At 37.4% G+C, this 17,939-nt stretch overlaps 1 protein-coding gene across 1 annotated transcript in view; it reads left to right on the forward strand.

The window, feature by feature from the left end:
• Window positions 1–439: 439 nt before the first annotated feature.
• The window catches only part of GABRA3 (gamma-aminobutyric acid type A receptor subunit alpha3), a 335,334-nt gene continuing 317,834 nt past the window's right edge, over window positions 440–17,939 (forward strand). Inside the window, exon 1 of the mRNA XM_081793915.1 lies at window positions 440–631. The gene's annotated coding sequence lies outside the window, so the exon portion shown is untranslated. The remainder of the gene's footprint in view (window positions 632–17,939) is intronic.

The raw sequence follows: 17,939 nt of genomic DNA on the forward strand, positions 1-17,939 counted from the left end.
AAACCTTTATTTGGAGCCTAAGCTAAGAAGGCACACCCATAGGGATATAAGGGAGACAGACCATTTATTTTCCGTCTTGGAGCAGCTAGCAAGCATTACACATCAGCATGGTAATCCATACTTCCTTTATCCTCCTATTCACTGCTCTTACCATTTTGTTCTCTTTCTCTTCCCCTTGGTTCCTCTGCTCCTACCCTTTCTTCTGAGCTTCCCTTTATTTTTTCTGCTGGAAACATTAAATAATAAAATACTACTTTAGTCTTTCCTGAAACAACCACAGATCCAAATCCTTGCAGCACTGTATTCGGAGCCCCAGCACAGCCGCGTGCTCAGCACTAGGCAATGGTGAATCTAAAGCCAGCAAAGGGGGAGGGGAGGAGGGAATAGAGAAGAGATAGGGAGAGGCGGGAGAAAGAGAGAGAGAGAGGGAGAGGGGGAGGAGAGGGAGGGAGAGGGAGAGCGTGAGCGCGCGCAAGCTAGCGAGCAAACCAGAGAGACGAGAGAGGGACCAGGAGAAAGACCCAGAGAAAGAGACGAGGAAGCCGAGCTCCGTGAGGACTCAACCTCCAACTTGTTTCAATTCATTCATTCTTCTCTTCTCTCCGCTTCGGGGAAGTGATTGTGGCGCTTGGTAAGGAACACAGATGTCCCTCCTTCCCCCTCCCCCAAGCTCAGGTCTCCTTTAGCGATAGCATCTCTCCCCCGTACTGAGAGTCTCCTTGGGTTGGCCGGGGAGGCTGAGACATGCTCTGCAGCTGTGATGCTATCCTGGGTTCCCCCAGTGGGGCTGGTGGAAGCCCAGAGTTGGCATCTGGGCAGGGAGGCACTGGGGTAAAACCTGATTTGGGGAGGGGGGTTGCGATGTGGTTGTATGCGCGATTCATTGTCAGTGAATTGTTTTGTTCCTTTTTGGAAACAGGTCAGCCTTGACCTTGCAAATTGCTTGGGGGGCCTGGCAGCTGCTGCAGAAAGCCACCCAGTGTCCCTTAGCCAGAGCAGACAGCACTGTCATGACCCCCCAGACAGCCCAAGGCACGGGGATGGGGTAATGGCTGGAGCTTCCTTCCTCCTTTAACTCTTTCTCTGCAGCTGTTTCTCATTGCTGGAATTGAGAAAGAGGGAGAATACCATGCAGCCCTTTTCTCCATCTCCCTATTACCTTTTGCAGATGCAAGTGAGTAGAAAGTTGTAAATAACTGCTTCCTTTGAAAGCAGGTTGAGACCTCCCCCCTTCCTTTAAGGGGTTCATTGTGGGGTTGGGCCTGAGTTCCTTAACAAACTTGGGAGGCTTTTCTTGCTTCCCAATGGGGAGCCCCATTGCTTGCCCTCTCTCCATCCTAGGTAGTAAAGCAGACATGCCAGACCAGGGATTTAGATACCCTACCCCATCCCACTGGCAGGCATCATGGTATTAAGTCCAGCAGTGTCCTTGAGAGGGAAGAAACACCTGATGGTTTGTCTGGAATTGGCTTCCCAGTTTGCTGCTTCTCTAATTGTGGCTGAGGATGGCATAGGCAGGAGAATTGGGGGAGGGGTGGCTTTTGGATTTAGAGCAGGGTGAGAAGCCAGAATTCCTGGTGTGAAATGTATGGTTTATTGAGGATCAGCAGGTTCTGGATGTCTGGAGCTATGCAAGGACTGGCTGAAGGTCTTGTAATATATCCCCTCTGAACTGGTAAGAGAAGGGGTCTAGTTGCTTGATGGGAGCTTTTTCAGTTAGCAACACTGCCATGCCCATGGTAGCAATTATTACATCAACATACTAATTGCTAACATTGCTGAGTGCTTGGTATGTTTTGGATCTTAGGCTTAGGGTCTAATGTGTATTCTTATATCAACACTATGAAGCAGATACTACTATTATCCTTGGTTTACTGATGAGGAAACTGAAGCACAGGTTGAATAACGTGTCCGAGGTTACAGAGTAATTAAATGTCCCAGCTGGGGATTAAAACACAGGCAACCTGGTTCCAAAATGCTTGGTCTTGACCATTAAGCCCTACTTCCTCCTTGGGGAAAATTTTGCACCTTTGTCGGTTAGGCAAGTGGATGTGTGGTAGGAAGGGTACTGCTTGGCGGAAAAAAAAAAAAAAAAAAAAAGGAAAGTAGTAGCCTAACCTTTGTGTAGAGTAACAGGAACTTAGAGTGGGGCATAGTGGCTGGTCATTGTGGAACTCTCACCTGGGTTTCCTGGAGGAGCTGCCTAAAAGGTTTTCCTTGGCCAGCCTGCTTTCCTTTGAAAAGGATACCTGGAAAGACTTCACTTTTCCACTGTTGTAGCCTCATCCATCTCACATTCAGCAAAAGACTGCTTTTTTTCAGGACCAGATCTTGCCCTTATTTTCTGAGAGCTTAGAGTCACCTTGTCCTGAAATTTTTAGATTATTAAAACCTTGGAACTGGAAGGTCATTAAGCTTTGCTTCTCCACCAAGTTCTTGAATTTTTCCTAAGCATTCAATTCATTGACTTATTTCTATTTGATCTCCCTGCAGTGACAGAAAGCTCATTAGATGGCTTCTTTTTTATCTTTGAATAATTCTGATTGCCAGAATGTAGCTCCCATTATAAGCCAGGGTCTGTCTCCCTGTAACTTGTATTCATAGGTTCTTTGGGACTAGCTGCAACAAATTTGCTTCTTCTTAGTTGAAGACAGCAATCATACCTCTTCCCTCAGGCCTCAGATCTGATAAGACTGCAACTAAAGGATCATCATTTGCCTCATTTTGGAAGCTAGACTTTTATTAATATGGCCCAGTATCCCATTCTCTTGTCAGCCACACAGTGAGAACACTGAGCTTTCTAAAGCAGCCTGGATAGTGTATGTTCTCTTCCTTGGAAAAGCTTGCTATTTGGTATCAAGTGGACTCATGGGAATAAAGAATCTCTCTTTTTTCCCTAAAGACCAAAAATCAGTTTAGTACTAGTCCTTCTGAAGCCCCAGAATGTCCAAATAGCAGCCAAACAATAGGCATATGGGAAGATTTGAGAACAGGGGTTAAGGGCAATTATCAAAAAGGAGACACTTGAAATAGTGGAGATTCAAGGTCCACACAATATATAGAAGGAAGAAGAATAAATTCTTGTATCAGAAAGTATTTCAGAAACAATGACATCACTGATGGAATCCCACAGAGTGGGATTGGGTGGAATAGGAGTGAGCATCTAGTGTTCTAAAACTGATCTGGGTGTTAGGAAACTTGAGTTCTATTCCTAGCTCTGCTAATTTGCCAATTACCTTGGACACATAAGTCCCTCTCCATGGACCTCAGTTTTTCCATCTAAAAATGATGAGGTGGATTGTATCACCAAAGGTCTTTCAGCTCTATACTTCTCTATCTGAAGTAAATTATAAAATGTCAGGGTTCTAAGGGCTTCAGAAATCATCCAGGCCAGTGTTTCTCAAACTTTTATGTCCAAATGAATCTCCTGCGGATCTTGTTAAAATGCTAATTCTAACTCAGAGGGTCTGGGGTACAACCTGAGATTTTCCATTTTAACAAACTGCCAGGTAAGCCTGAATCTGCTGTTCCAGTGGTTTTCAAACTACCTTGTTGAAAGACCAGTTTTTAAAAATTTTCCAATCCATGACAGACTGCTACTTTAGTAAAATACATTATGGGTTATTAGAATATGAAAGAAAAGAGAAACAAAATATAAGCTCACATTTTTATTAGTAGATTCAACAAACATAAGAATTATCTTTAAATTTCTATAATATTTTATAAGTACTTATTCTCAATTTCTGCACCTAGGTCATTGCTGCTTGGCAATAAAAGTTTGCAGACAGGCATTCATTGGCAGATCACACTTTGAACAGCACTGGTCTAGGCTACTGCTAAGAGGCCCAGATTGGGCCCAGTTATAATTTCTAAATCATTTTTGCCAAATTATTTTTCACCCTGAGGTTATGGGCCCAGCACGCTTCTGCTGTGTGACTCTGCTACCACTTTCACCCTTAGGTTAAATGTCTCCTTTGATGGAGAACTTAATATCCTTACAAAGTAGCATTACTTAGATGCTGTGACTGTCAAAAAGGATTTTTTTTAAAGCTTCCATAAATGCCACTCTGAGACTATATATTCCAAGCAAGTAGGGGGCTATGTCATTCCAGTTTATTGTACTATCAGCCACTAGCCTAGTGTGTGGTATAGAGTAGGTGTTTAATAAATGTTAAGTGAATGAGCAAGGCACTTGGTGTTAGTTATGCCTTTTGGAGCTATACATTCATTAAAGAAAGGAAATTTTGGTTTCCTTCCAGAACTGGGGAAACATTGTTTATCCTATTGTATAAATTTCTAATGGTGGCTATAAGGCCACTTTACCTGGCATCCCAAGTTTACTTTAAAGGAATTATATCAAGCCAGGCCAAGATTTTGTGCACTCTAAGTCCCAAGTCTTTACCTTTAAATCACTTGTTCATCAATTCAGTGGGTTCAACGGTTATTTGTTCAGTGATGTGATTAAGCACAATGCAGATGGTACAACGGTGAGAAAACAAACAAGGCCCTTGCTTACTTGGAGTTTACAGTTTGATGGTGAAGTAGCCATAAATCAGATACTCACACAACTGTTATTTCAGTTAGTAATAAATGCTATGAAAGAAAAGTATGAAGGTGGGGTTATGAAGGTATATAACAGAAAAAACTGATCTAGCTTGGGGTTTAAGAAAAGCTTCCTTGATGAAGTGATATTAAGGGTGTGTAGAGACATGGGGGTGGGTTGGGATTATGGGGTTGGAGCAGTTTTGTAGATGAAGAAAAGAACATGCATGAGAGCCCTGAGATGCATAGTGAATTTGAAAAATTGAACAAAAGCTGGTGTGGCCGAAGTGGGACATTGTAAGGATTTTCCAGAAATGCAGGGACTGATTAAAGGCTTTTTAAGCAGGATGACTGATATAACCTAAACTGAATCCATTCAGTATAAGGTTACTAAGTGCTATGAACCAAAGGCAATGTGGAATACAGGCTGATTTAGGAATAGCCCTTGCCCTCCAAGATGACAGGGTCAAGTAAGAGAGAGAAGAAATAAACAACTATAATACTAGGAGAATGAAATCCACACACATTAAAGAGAGGCAAAGGAGATCAAAGACACCTTCCCAGAAGTGGTGTTTGAATTGCACTTCAAAGATTAGGCAAACTTTGGAGATGCAGAGTTTGGGGGATGGGAAAGGTGTTCTAGGAAGATGCCAGAAAAGCAGAGGACATGTATTAGGAACAATGAGGATCTCAGTTGTGTTGGAGTAAAACATATGGTAAAAGTATGTGAGAAGTATTTGGCAACATCTGTAGAAAGCTTGACTGTAAATGATATTAAATGCTAGCTTGGAGAATTAGAACATTCTCCTATATGCAGTAGAGAGGCAACTCCCTCATTTTATGGATGAGCTAACTGATCTTTTTTTTTTTTTTTTTTTTTTTTAAATTTTTTTTTTCAACGTTTTTTATTTTATTTTTGGGACAGAGAGAGACAGAGCATGAACGGGGGAGGGGCAGAGAGAGAGGGAGACACAGAATCGGAAACAGGCTCCAGGCTCCGAGCCATCAGCCCAGAGCCTGACACGGGGCTCGAACTCACGGACCGCGAGATCGTGACCTGGCTGAAGTCGGACGCTTAACCGACTGCGCCACCCAGGCGCCCCGAGCTAACTGATCTTGAGATGGGGAGTGACTTGATTTGACTGAGGTCACACAGTCTAGCAAAATGTACTAGGTACAGTTGAAAGAAATGTGGAATTGGAGCTCTCAAAAGAAGTCAACTGTTTTGAGAGTCATTGATATAGAGGAAATACTTGAAGTAGAAAGAAGAGATCCAGAGATCTTTTCTCAGGGTAATGATTATGCTGTATGATATGGGAAAACAAAAATAAAAAACAAAGGCTACAGAGGAGAGGGCAGATATGTGGAAGGAACATTAGGAGAATACAGTATAATGAAAGAGCCAAGAGAGGAGAGGCCTCATCCATTGGTTGGATAAATATTTATTGAATACATACCATTTACTGAACATGGAGAATATAATGATGAGCAAAATAAACATGGTTGTTGCCACTTTGGGGCCCATGGTTTAGGTAGTGAGATAGCCCTTATTCTACAAACTATTAAATTATATAGTCGTACATTGTGATAGGTGTATAGAGGAAAATATACTGCTTTAAGAAGGAATGTGTGGTCAGGGGGCACCTGGGTGACTTAGTTGGTTAAGCATCCGACTTCAGCTCAGGTCATGATCTCGCAGTTCGTGAGTTCAAGCACTGCGTCAGAGGTCTGCACTGACAACTCAGAGCCTGGAGCCTGCTTTGGATTCTGTGTCTCCCTCTCTCTCTGCCGCTACCCCCTCATGCTCTGTCTTTCTTCCTGATAAATAAGTAAAACATTAAAAATAATAATAATAAAAAAGAAGGAATGTGTTGCCAAGATTATTAGACTTTTCAGTAGAATTTTATACTGATAAATAACACCCAGATTCTTTTTTTTTTTTTTTTTCCTTTGCTTAAGATTTTTTTTTTTTTTATTTTTTTTATTTTTTAATATATGAAATTTACTGTCAAATTGGTTTCCATACAACACCCAGTGCTCATCCCAAAAGGTGCCCTCCTCAATACCCATCACCCACCCTGCCCTCCCTCCCACCCTGCCCTCCCTCCCACCCCCCATCAACCCTCAGTTTGTTCTCAGTTTTTAACAGTCTCTAATGCTTTGGCTCTCTCCCACTCTAACCTCTTTTTTTTTTTTTCCTTCCCCTCCCCCATGGGTTTCTGTTAAGTTTCTCAGGATCCACATAAGAGTGAAACCATATGGTATCTGTCTTTCTCTGTATGGCTTATTTCACTTAGCATCACACTCTCCAGTTCCATCCATGTTGCTACAAAAGGCCATATTTCATTTTTTCTCATTGCCACGTAGTATTCCATTGTGTATATAAACCACAATTTCTTTATCCATTCATCAGTTGATGGACATTTAGGCTCTTTCCATAATTTGGCTATTGTTGAGAGTGCCGCTATAAACATTGGGGTACAGGTGCCCCTATGCATCAGTACTCCTGTATCCCTTGGATAAATTCCTAGCAGTGCTATTGCTGTAACACCCAGATTCTAATAGTCCTCCCCACTATGATGCTCATGGTGCTTACTAACTGTTAAGACTGGATGCTCGTATTCATTTTGCTGTTGTTTGGCAGATAATAGTGCTGTAAGGAAAGATAAGATTCCCTCCAGCCTCAAGTCCACAAAAGCACAGGATTACTTGAAACCAGGTTATATGTTATATTGCTTAACTGAAATTCTCAATGAGTCAGCACTCTTTCCAGATCTTCTTTATACTCCCAATTCAACAGGGTAGAAAAAGATGCTTGATAAGAAAAAAATATGAAGAATTAGATATTAAAAATATTTCAGATAATAATGAAATTTCAGATAACCTGGTCTAGATTCTACTCTGGGTTTGGATGCTTACAGTTTCCTGTGACAAATTACTTATTTGAACTTCTTTTTCCATCGCTGTAAAATGAGTACGGTTGGACTACATCCAGATGATTTATAAAGACCCTACTAGCAGTAAAGTTCTATAGTTTATGCTCTGTTCTTTACTACATTCTCATGGTCCAGTGCTTGATATTTCAGGCAAGTCATTTATTTAAGCAACACTAAAGATTTTATATGGAATTCTGAAGGTTGCTAATTTTGGTGAAAGTATTCATAGGGCTTGGAAGAGATCACAGGAATGCCCTTTCCTTGTTCTATTACTAAGATTGCTGAAATCATCACTGCCATAAAAGCTAAGAAAAGAACTGACTGTGTTCTAAAATCTGTAGTAACTCTGAGTACTGGGTGATATTTTCACCACTTTTCGTTTTAAAATGAATAAGGGCGCTGAAAAGAAAATGGTGCAGGATACTATGGAGTAGAGGCAAGGTGATTATCTCATCTTCTGAAATGGAGTGGTCTGGACAGTCTCTTCCTAGGGGGAAGATATATGGTCAAGAGAAATATTGGTCAGTAATAGAAAAATATTTTTTATACTTAAAATATGATTTTAAAGGTATTGATATTTGTACAAAATATCTCTTCACTCTACACAGAAGAAGGAAGAATAAAAATCTCCAGGATGTATATTTTGAAGGGTACTCTTTTCTGTTTAAAAATAATGTCCTAAAAGGAATCAAGTATTACATAGATTTTTTTTGAAGGGAAGGGAAGGGAAGGGGAGATAGGTGGGGGTGGAATTATGTAAGTGATCATAGCATAAAATAACTCTTTTAAATAGTGTAAGAGGAGCTCAGAAATAGCAGGGTCCTTACCAATCATATAACAGCAATCCTATCAACCAATACATATGGTCATCTATTTTCAGTGTGAATAGTTGCAAGAAAGGTTGGTTAATACCACCAGATAACTGTGATTGTTAGCAAGTACTTCTTCATATTGACGTGAAATCTATCTTCTGAAACCAACCCATTGGTTGCTCCTCGGAACAATAGTAATGCTGACTAATTTCTATTTCCTTTCCCTGTAATTAGCCATTTAAAAGTTTAAAGATAGTTTTTTCTTCTTTTTATCTTTTCCCTAGTCCATATACTGCCAGTTCTTGAGCTCATATGACATATATTTTTAGTATCCTCTATAGGAGACGCTTAAGTTTTCAGTATCACCCTTAATACATAATGTTCAAACCTGGACCCAGTGCTCTAGGCATGGTTGATTAGCACCACCATTTAAAAATTTTGTACATTTATTAATCAACTTTAAGACTGTCATATCTACTTCTAATTTCTTTCTATTCATAAAAATGAAACAGCCTCATAATAGAAAATTTTAAAAATGGAGAGAAAACACATATCACCTGTAAATACCTAGTCCAAAGACAATTTGCTCTGCTTCCTTCCAGATGTGTTCCCGTGTTTGCATAATTGGGATCATACCATATATGTACTATTTTATATTTGGCTTCTCCATTGGTTTTATACTGTGACCATTTTACCATGTAATTCACCAGCCTTCAAACAATTTTTAATGGCTTCATAATTTTCAGTTGCATAATTTGTACCTACTATGATTATTTAACAAATCCCATATTACCATTTAAATTATTGCCAATCATAAGTTATCATGAATAGCCCTTTATACATAAATCTTTGCTTTTTTGAACCTCACTCTTTTAGGTCTTAATGCAAATGTTACCTTGGTATGGTTTCCTATAACAACTATCCATAAAAATGTAAACCTTTCTCCTCTAACACTCACTTTTCTCTTTCCTTGCTTTATTTTTTTCTCCCTGGTCTGCATCATAACCTAATAGCCAAGGTATTTTATTAATTTGTTGTCCAGATCCTCGTTTTAAAATGTAAGCACCTTGAGCATGGAGATTTTTCTTTGTTTTGTATTCACTATTGCATCTCCCAGTACCTATGTCAATGTAGATCCTTACTAGATATTTGTTGAGTGAATGGTTTTCTTAAGATAAGTTTTTATAAGAGTCATTATTGGACCTAAGGATTAAATTTTTAAAGGCTCTTGATATATGTGTGAAGTTGTCTCACTGTATAAGATGGGCAATTTCTGCTCATATACCTTTATCAGTACTGGCTATTGTCATTTTTAAAAAATCTGCCAGTATGATAGAGGCAAATGATATCTTTGCTGTTTTAATTTGTTTCTTTTATTATGCTGAGCATGAATACTTTCTCGTGTTTCTCAGTCACTTTTGCCTCCTTCCTATGAACATATATTCATGACCTGTATACTTTTTTCTATTGAGAACTTCTATGTTTCTTATTCATTTGTATAGATAACATATACATTTAATAGACACTAAGCCTTTCTTCTGTGGCATATGTGGAAGTTTCTGTTTTAAATGAACTTTTATGCACAAATTAACGTTTATGTAATTATATATATCTTTCTATTTGTATTTTTTTCTGATGAACTCACATGTAAGAAGTTTTTCTCCACCCAAATTAGATAAGTGCTTAAGTGGATTTTTTCCCATTTTTATTGCTTATGTTTAGTTGTTTAATATTTCTGGAGTTTCTGGTGTGTGGTGTGAGGTAATTTTCTAAACTGTTTTCCCTTTCCATTTTTTCACAATAACAAATATTGAATAATTATTTCCCACTATTCTGTGATGTCACATTTAATATGTATAAATTGTTATATATCTATATATAGATATAGAATGATTCTCTTTGGGATTTATGTATTTTCCATATTTTGTAGGCTGACTCTTTCTGTCCTAGTTACAAAGTTTAAATATTATTGTAGCTTTAAAATAATTTTTATTACTTCAGTACCTCTTATACTTACTAGCTGTGTGGAATCTGACCCTTTATATGTCTATCTGTATAGACTGTACAATAGTAACATTTATGTTATGCTTTTAAGTTTTTGAAGGGGATTTTTCTATCATTATTTCTGCTAATTTATTATGGCTTGTATACAGAGAAATTGCTATTTACAGTATTAATTTCTATTTCTCCATTTTGTTCAAATTTATTATTATAAATTTATCATTTACAAGTTTATTTTGTTGTTTCTGTCTTATTTTTTAATTTTGAAGGATCTAAAATATTTAGAAACTCAAAGAAGAATCTAAAACAACGACCAAATAACTGCATATATACTGCTCAGAATGAATGAGTGTTAGCATTTTGTCATATCTGCTTCAGATATATTTAAATAAATAAAACATTACAGATAAACTTTACTTTCCTGTGTTTAGCTCAGCTTAATTTCTCTTCATATCCTTCCAAAACACAAAACCTACAGCCATTAACACTTGCTTCTTTTTCTTTTTTTAATTAATGTTTTAATTTAATTCTAGTATAGTTAACATACAGTGTTATACTGGTTTCAGGTGTACAACCTAGTGATTCAACAATTCTGTACATTACTCAGTGCTCATCATACTGAGTGTATTCTTTAATCCCCATTGCCTATTTCATCCATACCTCGTCCCACCTCCCTTTTGATAACCATCAGTTTCTTCTCTATAATTAAGAGTCTGTTTCTTGATTTCTCTCTCTCTCTTTCTTTCCCCCTTGCTTGTTATGTTTTATAAAATCCACATATGAATGAAATCATATGGTATTTGTCTTTCTCTGAATGACTTATTTCACTTAGTGTTATACTCTCTAGCTCTATCCATATCATTGAAAATGGGAAGATTTCATTCTTTTTTATGGCTGAATAATATTCCATTATATAGACACCACATCTTCTTTATCTGTTCATCAATTGATGGACACCTGGGTTACTTCTATATCTTAGCTACTGTAAATAGTGCTGCTATAAACATAGGTATAGGTGTAGGTATCCCTTTGAATTAGTGTTTTTGTATTCTTTGGGTAAATATGCTGTGATGCAATTGCTGGATCATAGGGTAGTTCTATTTTTAACTTTTTGAGGAAACTCCATACTGTGTTCCACATTTGCTGCACAGTTTACATTCCCACCAATAGTGCAACAGTGTCACCCTTTCTCCATGTTCTAGCCAACACCTGTTGTTTTTTGTGTTGTTGATTTTAGCCATTCTGACAGGTATGAGGTGATACTACATTGTAGTTTTGAATTGCATTTCCCTGATGGTAAGTGATGATGATTATCTTTTAATGTGTCTTGTTGGCCATCTGTATGTCTCATTTGGAGAAATGTCTATTCATGTCTTATTTGGATTTTTTAGGTTTTTAAAATTGGATTATTTGCAGGAGAGGTTGCATTTTATAAGTTCTTTATATTTTTTGTATACTAACCCTTTATCAGATATGTCATTTGCAAATATCTTCTCCCATTCTGTAGATTGCCTTTAGTTTTGTTGATTGTTTCTTTTGCTATGCAGAAGCCTTTTATTTTGATGAAGTCCCAATAGTTTAATTCTGCTTTTGTTTTCCCTGCCTCAGGAGACATATCTAGAAAAAAGTTGCTAAGGCTGATGTCAGAGAGGTTATTGCCTGTCCTCTCTTCTAGAATTTTTATGATTTTGGGTCTCACATTTAGGTCTTTAATCTATTTTGAATTTATTTTTGTGTATGGTGTAATATAGTGGTACAGTTTCATTGCTTTGCATGTTGCTATCTAGTTTTCACAACACCATTTGTTGAAGAGACTGTCTTTTTTACATTAGATATTCTTTCCTGCTTTGTCTAAAATTAATTGACCTTATAGTTGTGAGTTCATTTCTGGATTTCCTATTCTGTTCCAATGATGTTTGTGTTTATTTTTGTGTCAGTACCATACTGTTTTGATTACTACATCTTTGTAATATAACTTGAAGTCTGCACTTGTGATGCCTCCAGCTTTGCTTTTCTTTATGAAGGTTGCTTTGGCTATTTGGGGTCTTTTGTGCTTCCATACAGATTTTAGGGTGATTTGTTCTAGTTCCGTGAAAAATACTGTTGGTATTTTGATAAGAATTGCATTAAATCTGTAGATTGCTGTGGATAGTATGAACATTTTAACAGTATTTGTTATTCCAACTCATAAGCATAGAATGTCTTTCCATTCTTTTGTGTCATCTTCAGTTTCTTTCGTCAGTGTTTTATAGTTTTCAGAGTATATGTCTTTCATCTCTTTGGTTAGGTTTATCACTAGGTATCTTACTATTTTAGGTGCAATTATAAATGGGATTGTTTATTAATTTCTTTCTGCTGCTTCATTTTTGGTGTACAGAAATTCAACAGATTTCTCTAGGTTTTGTATCCTGCAACTTTACTGAATTTGTTTATAAGTTCTAGAAATTTCTTGGTTAATCTTTAGGGTTTTCTGTATAGAGTATCATGTAATCTGCAAGTAGTGAAGGTTTTACTTCTTCTTTATGAATTTGGATTCCTTTTATTTCTTTGTTGTCTGATTGCTGTGGCTAGGAATTCCAGTACCGTGTTGAATAAAGTGGTGATAGTGAACATCCTTGTCTTGTTCCTGATCCTCAGGGAAGAGCTTTCAGTTTTTCCTCATTAAGGATGATGTTAGCAGTGGGTTTTTCATAGATGGCCTTTATTATATTGAGGTATGTTCCCTCTAAGCCTATTTTGTTGAGGTTTTTATCATGAATGGATGTTGTACTTTGTCAAATGCTCTTTTTGCATCTATTGTAATGATCATATGTTTCTTATCCTTTTTCTTATTAATCTGATGTATCACATTGGTTGTTTTATGAATACCGAACCACCTTTGCAAACCAGGAATAAATTCAGCTGAATCATGGTGGATGATTTTTTGTAAAACATATTGTTGAATTCAGTTTGCTAGTATTTTGTTGAGGATTTTTGCATCCATGCTCATCAGGGATATTGGCCTGTAGTTCTCTTTTTTAGTGTTGTCTTTATCTCATTTTGGTGTTAGAGTAATGCTGGTCTCATAGAATGAATTTTGAAGTTTTCCTTCCTTTTCTATATTTTGGAATAGTTTATGAATAATAGGTGTTAAATCTTCTTTAAATATCTGGTAGAATCTGCCAGTGAAGCCGTCTGGTCCTGTGCTTTTGTTTGTTGGGATTTTTCTGATTATTGACTTAATTTCTTTGCTGGTTATCAGTCTGTTATAATTTTCTCTTTCCTCCTGTTTAAGTTTTGGTAGTTTATATGTTTCTAGCAATTTATCCCTTTCTTCTAGGTTGTCCAATTTCTTGGCATGTAGTTTTTCATAATATTCTGTTATGCTTGTTTATTTCAGTGGTGGTGGTAGTGGTTTCTCCTCTATCATTTGTGATTTTGTTTATTTGAGTCCTTTCTCTTTTTTTCTTGATAAGTCTGGCTAGAAGTTTATCAATTCTGTTGATTTTTTCAAAGAATCAGCTCCTGGTTTCATTGATCTGTTCTGTTCTTTTGTTTGTTTTTAATTTATTTCTGATCTAATCTTTATTCTTCCTTCTGCTGGTTTTGGGTTCTGTTTGTAATTTTTATTTCTCCTTTAGATGTAAGGTTAGGTTGTTTGAAATTTTTCTTCTTGACATAGGCCTGTATTTCAATAAACTTCCCTCTTAGGACCCTTTTGCTGCATCCCAGAAGTTTCGGACCATTGTGTTTTCATGTACTTTTATTTCTTTGATTTCCTGGTCAACCCATTCATTGTTTAGTAGCATGTTATTTAACTTCCATGTATTTGTGGTCTTTCCAGATTTTTTCTTGTGGTTGATTTCCAGTTTCATAGCATCATGGTCAGAAAATATTCATGGTATGACTTCGATCTTCTTAAATTTGTTAAGGTTTGTTTTGTGGGCTAATATGTGATCTATTCTGGAGCATGTTCCATATGTGCTTGAAAAGGATGTGTATTCTGCTGTTTTAGGATACAATGTTTTGAATATTTCTGTTAAATGTATCTGTTTAAAAGTGTGTAAATCAAAGCCATTGTTTCCTTGTTGATGTGTTTAGATGATCTGTCCATTGATGTAAGTGAGGTGTTTAAGTCCACTACTATTATTGTATTATTATCAATTAGTGCCTTTATGTTTATTATTAACTATTTTATGTATTTGGGTGTTTTCATGTTGAGTGCATAAATATTTATAATTGTTATAACTTCTTGTTGGATTGTACCCTTTATTATATAGTGTCCTTTTTGTCTGTTTTTACAGTCTTTCTTTTGAAGTCCTTATTGTCTGATATAAATATTGCTATCCTGGCTTTCTTTTGACATCCATTTCTGTGATAAATGTTTGTCTAATCCCCTCACTTTCAATCTGAAGGTGTCTTTAGGTCTAAAATGAGTCTCTTGTAGGCAGCATATAGATGGTCTTTTTAAAAATTCATTCTGACTCCCTATGTCTTTTTATGGGAGCATATAGTCATTTACATTCAAAATAATTATTGATAAGTATTTATTGTCATTTTGTTATTTGTTTTATGGTCATTTCTGAAGATTTTTTTGGTCCTTTCTTAATCTTTCTTTCATGTGTTCTCATTTTCTTTAGTGATATATTTGGATTTCTTTCTCTTTATTCTTTGCATACTTATTAGTGGCTTTTGATATATGGTTACCATTAGGTTTATATATAACCTCCTCTGCATATAGCAGTCTATATTAAATTGATGGTCGTTTAACTTTAAACTCACTATTTCCTTCCTTTTCCTGTTTTAGGTATATGTTATTATATTTCATATCCCTTTTTTGGTGAATTCCTTGACTGATTTTTTACTGAAAAATTCTTTTTTCTGCTCTTATGTTTCCTACCACCATATTGTCACTTTTGGCCTCTCCTTTCCACTCAGAGTCCCTTTTAATATTTCTTGCAGAGCTGGTTTAGTGGTCATGAACTCCTTTAGTTTTTGTTTGGGAAACTTTTTATCTCTACTTCTTGTCTGAATGATAGCCTGGCTGGATAGAGTATTCTTGACTGCAGGTTTTTCCCATTCAGCACTTTGAGTATATCATGCCTTTGAGTACATCTGGCTTGCAAAGTTTATGTTGAAAAATATCCTGCTATCCTTATAGATTTTTCCCTTGTAAGTTAATGACTTCTTTTGTCCTGCTGCTTTAAAATTTTTTCTTTATCACAGTATTTTGCAAATTTAATTACAGTATGTCTTGGTGTGGATCTTCTTTTGTGGATTCTGTTGGGGGTTTTCTGTGCCTCCTAGAATAGGCTGTCTGTTTCTTTCCCCAGATTATGGAAGTTTTCAACTATTATTTTTTCAAATAAATATTCTGCCCCCTTTCCTCTTTTCTGGGACTCCTATAATACAAATGTTATTATGTTTGGTGGAGACAGTGAGTTCCCTAAGTCTCTTCTTGTTTTGCATAATTCTTTTCTGTTTTGTTCAGCTTAATTACTTTCTATTACTCTGTCTTCTAGGTCACTAATTCATTCCTCTGCATCTTCCATCCTGTTGTTAATTCTAGCAAATGTATTTCTTTTTTTTTTATTTAATTTTTAATTTTTTTTTTAAATTTACATCCAAATTAGTTAGCATATAGTGAAACAATGATTTCAGGAGTAGATTCTTTAATGCTCCTTACCCATTCAGCCCATTCCCCCTCCCACAACCCCTCCAGCAACCCTCAGTTTGTTCTCCATATTTATGAGTCTCTTCTGTTTTGTCCCCCTCCCTGTTTTTATATTATTTTTGTTTCCCTTCCATCAATCTGTTTTGTTTCTTAGAGTCCTCATATGAGTGAAGTCATATGATTTTTGTCTTTCTCTGACTGACTAATTTCACTTAGCATAATACCCTCTAGTTCCATCCACATAGTTGCAAATGGCAAGATTTCATTCTTTTTGATTGCTGAGTAATACTCCATTGTGTGTGTGTGTGTGTGTGTGTGTGTGTGTGTGTGTCACATCTTCTTTATCCGTTCATCCATTGATGGACATTTGGGCTCTTTCCATACTTTGGCTATTGTTGATAGTGCTGCTATAAACATGGGGGTGCATGTGTCCCTTTGAAACAGCACACCTGTATCCCACGGATAAATGCCTAGTAGTGCAATTGCCAGGTCGTAGGGTAGTTCTATTTTTAGTTTTTTGAGGAACCTCCATACTGTTTTCCAGAGTGGCTGCACCAGCTTGCATTCCCACCAACAATGCAAAAGAGATCCTTTTTCTCCGCATCCTCGCCAACATCTGTTGTTACCTGAGTTGTTAATGTTAGCCATTCTGACAGGTATAAGGTGGTATCTCATGGTGGTTTTGATTTGTATTTCCCTGATGATGAGTGATGTTGAGCATTTTTTCATGTGTCAGTTGGCCATCTGGATGTGTTCCTTGGAGAAGTGTCTATTCATGTCTTTTGCCCATTTCTTCACTGGATTATTTGTTTTTTGGGTGTTTAGTTTGATAAGTTCTTTATATATTTTCGATACTAACCCTTTATCTGATATGTCATTTGCAAATATCTTCTCCCATTCTGTCGGTTGCCTTTTAGTTTTGCTGATTGTTTCCTTCACTATGCAGAAGCTTTTTTTTTTGAGGAGGTCCCATAGCAAGTGTATTTGTTATTTCATTTTTTGTGCCCCTTATCTCTGCTATGTTATTCTTTACCTCTGTGTTAAGTGTCTCCATCATGTCTTCTACTCTTTTCTCAAGTCCAGTGATTATTGCTATGATGATTGCTTTAAATTCTCTATAAGCGTGTTACTTCTGTTGGCTTCCCTTAGATCTATGGCTATGGCCTTGTCCTATTCCTTAATTTGGGATAAATTTCTCTTTCTCCTCATTTTGTCTTCCTCTCTGTGCCTGTTTCTCTGTGTTAATAAAGTCACCTGTATTTTCTGCTTTTGAAAGTAGTGATTTTATGAAGAAGAGATCCTGGAGCACCCTGCAGTGCAGTGTCTCCTGTTCCCTTGAAACTGATACTTCAGGAGAGTCTCCTATGTGTGTTGCTTATACCCCACTATTGTCTCTGAATTACTTTACCTTTCAGTGCAGCTGTCTTCACTGACTTTCTGCCTGTTGTGGGCTGTGCTTGTTCTCTGTGGTGTTAGTTATACTCAGGCCAGCTCTGAGGGGGTATGCCCACTGGGGAACTTGGGAACAGGATGGCAGTGTTAGTAAAATCTGTTCTGGGCCACTAGTCCTATGCTGGATCTTCTGAAACACTGTGGCAGCTGGGGGCTGCATGCTGGGATAGCCGGGGGTGTGAGGCTGGACACAGCATGCTACAGTGTCTGAGGGCATGTGGCACATAAGTGCATACAACTGAGTGCTATGTGCAAAGGAGGGCTGGGCATGTGCTCCATGTCCCTGGGGGTGCATGACAGTAGCTGGGGGCTTGTGGCTCAGTGCAGTACTCTCATTGGCTGGGGGTGCACGGCTGGGCACAGCACAGTGGATGTGTGTAGTGCCTAATGGCAGCTGTGCACCCAATGGATGGGCAGGGTGCCTGCATTGCTTTAACAAAATTTGCACTAAGTCTAGGGCTAAGTCCAGCAGGCCTGGAGTGGGTGAGTCCTCAGAACTCATGCGTGTGGTGTACTGCTAGCAGATTAGGTAGCAAATGTCTG

This window comes from Panthera onca, chromosome X, assembly GCF_046562875.1.
Source record: "Panthera onca isolate mPanOnc1 chromosome X, mPanOnc1 haplotype 2, whole genome shotgun sequence".
NCBI classification, from domain to species: domain Eukaryota; kingdom Metazoa; phylum Chordata; class Mammalia; order Carnivora; family Felidae; genus Panthera; species Panthera onca.